Genomic DNA, 3,244 nt, shown 5'->3' on the forward strand with positions numbered 1-3,244 from the left:
GAAGGGTACGACAGTGCAAATCGGTTCCAAGTGTGAGCTGGTACACATGTGCGATAACCTTCTATATTCATTGTGACAGGTTGTTCAAGTAAACATGTAGCAAAAGAGTAGTTCCCTGACCAGGAATCAAACCCGGGACGCGGCGGTGAGAGCGCCGAATCCTAACCACTAGACCACCAGGGAAGGGTACTACAGTGCAAATTGTTTCGGGAGTCAAACTGGGAGTTGAACCATTCATTGGGAAGGGTACTACTGTTTGTGGAAATCGGGAGTCGAACGGGCCACGGCGGTGGGAGAGCTCCGAATCCTAACCACTAGAGCACCAGGGAAGGATACTACAGTGCAAATTGGTTCTCAGTGTGAGCTGGTACATATGTGCGATAACCTTCTATATTCATTGTGACAGGTTGTACAAGTAAAGATGTAGCAAAAGAGTAGTTCCCTGACCGGGAATCGAACCCGGGCATGCGGTGAGAGCGCCGAATCCTAACCACTAGACCACCAGGGAAGGGTATTACAGTGCAATTCGTTTCCCATTTTGAAATGGTACATATAGTTGAAGTCGTAAGTTTCCATCCACTTAGGCTGGAGTCATGGGAAAACCGGTTTGTCAACCCCTCCGCACATTTCTTGCTAACAAACGATAGTTTTGGCAGTCGGTTAGGACATCTACTTTGTGCATGACACAAGTCATTTTTCCAACAATTGTTTACAGAGGGATTATTTCACTTATAATTCACTGTATCACAAATTCAGTGGGCCAGAAGTTTACATACAATAAGTTGGCTGTGCCTTTAAACAGTTTGTAAAATTCCCGAAAATGATGTCATGGCTTTAGAAGCTTCTGATAGGCTAATTGACATCCTTTGAGTCAATTGGAGGTGTACCTGTAGATGTATTTCAAGGCCTACCTTCAAACTCAGTGCCTCTTTGCTTGACTCCATGGGAAAAGCAAAGGAAATCAGGCAAGACCTCAGAAAAAAATGTAGACCTCCACAAGTCTGGTTCCTCCTTGGGAGCAATTTCCAAACGCCTGAAGGTACTCGCTCATCTGTAGAAACAATAGTACTAATTATAAACACCATGGTATGACGCAGGCGTCATACCGCTCAGGAAGGAGACGCGTTTCTCTCCTAGAGATGAACATACTTTGGGTCGAAAAGTGCAAATCCATCCCTGAACAACAGCAAAGGACCTTGTGAAGATGCTGGAGGAAACAGGTACAAAATGGTCTATATCCACAGGCAAACGAGTCCTATATCGACATACCCCGAGAGGCCGCTCAGCAAGGAAGAAGCTACTGCTCCAAAACCGCCATAAAAAAGCCATACTACAGTTTGGGGACAAAGATCCTAGTTTTTGCAATAACCTAGTTTTTGCGCTGAATCCTAACCACTAGACCACCAGGGAAGGGTACTACAGTGCAAATCGGTTCCAAGTGTGAGCTGGTACATATGTGCGATAACCTTCTATATTCATTGTGACAGGTTGCACACGTAAACATGAAGCAAAAGAGCAGTTCCCTGACCGGGAATCGAATCCTAACCACTAGACCACCAGGGAAGGGTACTACAGTGCAATTCGTTTCCCAGTTTGAAATGGTACATATAGTTGAAGTCGTAAGTTTCCATCCACTTAGGCTGGAGTCATTAAAACCTGTTTGTCAACCCCTCCCCACATTTCTTGCTAACAAACGATAGTTTTGGCAGACGGTTAGGACATCTACTTTGTGCATGACACAAGTCATTTTTCCAACAATTGTTTACATTGGGATTATTTCACTTATAATTCACTGTATCACAAATTCAGTGGGCCAGAAGTTTACATACAATGAGTTGGCTGTGCCTTTAAACAGTTTGTAAAATTCCCGAAAATGATGTCATGGCTTTAGAAGCTTCTGATAGGCTAATTGACATCCTTTGAGTCAATTGGAGGAGTACCTGTAGATGTATTTCAAGGCCTACCTTCAAACTCAGTGCCTCTTTGCTTGACTCCATGGGAAAAGCAAAGGAAATCAGGCAAAACCTCAGAAAAAAAATGTAGACCTCCACAAGTCTGGTTCCTCCTTGGGAGCAATTTCCAAACGCCTGAAGGTACCTAACTCATCTGTAGAAACAATAGTACGCAAGTATAAACAGCATGGTATGACGCAGGCGTCATACCGCTCAGGAAGGAGACGCGTTCTCTCTCCTAGAGATGAACGTACTTTGGGTCGAAAAGTGCAAATCCATCCCAGAACAACAGCAAAGGACCTTGTGGAGATGCTGGAGGAAACAGGTACAAAATGGTCTATATCCACAGGCAAACGAGTCCTATATCGACATACCCCGAGAGGCCGCTCAGCAAGGAAGAAGCTACTGCTCCAAAACCGCCATAAAAAAGCCATACTACAGTTTGGGGACAAAGATCCTAGTTTTGGAGAAATGTCCTCTGGTCTGATGAAACAAAAATCGAACTGTTTGGCCATAATGACCATTGTTATGTTTGGAGGGAAAAGGGGAGGCTTTCAAGCCGAAGAATACCATCATGTTGTGGGGGTGCTTTGCTGCAGGAGAGTCTGGTGCACCACTAGAACACCTGGGAAGGACACTGCAGTGCAAATCGGTTTGCAATTTGAAGTGGTACATATGTGCGACAACCTACTAAATTCATAGTGACAGGTTGCACAAGTAAACAAGGAGCATAGACTATTTCCCTGACCGGGAATCGAACCCGGGCCGCGGCGGTGAGAGCGCCGAATCCTAACCACTAGACCACCAGGGAAGGATAATACAGTGCAAATTGGTTCTCAGTGTGAGCTGGTACATATGTGCGATAACCTTCTATATTCATTGTGACAGGTTGTACAAGTAAAGATGTAGCAAAAGAGTAGTTCCCTGACCGGGAATCGAACCGGGCCGCGGCGGTGAGAGCGCCGAATCCTAACCACTAGACCACCAGGGAAGGGTACTACAGTGCAATTCGTTTCCCAGTTTGAAATGGTACATATAGTTGAAGTCGTAAGTTTCCATCCACTTAGGCTGGAGTCATTAAAACCTGTTTGTCAACCCCTCCCCACATTTCTTGCTAACAAACGATCGTTTTGGCAGACGGTTAGACATCTACTTTGTGCATGACACAAGTCATTTTTCCAACAATTGTTTACATTGGGATTATTTCACTTATAATTCACTGTATCACAAATTCAGTGGGCCAGAAGTTTACATACAATGAGTTGGCTGTGCCTTTAAACAGTTTGTAAAAT

General features: G+C 44.6%; 1 non-coding gene across 1 annotated transcript; it reads right to left on the bottom strand.

Annotated features, from left to right (window-relative positions):
- Nucleotides 1-2,691: 2,691 nt before the first annotated feature.
- trnae-cuc lies at nucleotides 2,692-2,763 on the bottom strand. The gene has a single exon. It is a non-coding gene; the product is annotated as a tRNA-Glu (tRNA).
- Nucleotides 2,764-3,244: the final 481 nt, after the last annotated feature.

Source organism: Oncorhynchus gorbuscha, unplaced genomic scaffold, assembly GCF_021184085.1.
Source record: "Oncorhynchus gorbuscha isolate QuinsamMale2020 ecotype Even-year unplaced genomic scaffold, OgorEven_v1.0 Un_scaffold_1926, whole genome shotgun sequence".
Taxonomy (NCBI): Eukaryota; Metazoa; Chordata; class Actinopteri; order Salmoniformes; family Salmonidae; genus Oncorhynchus; species Oncorhynchus gorbuscha.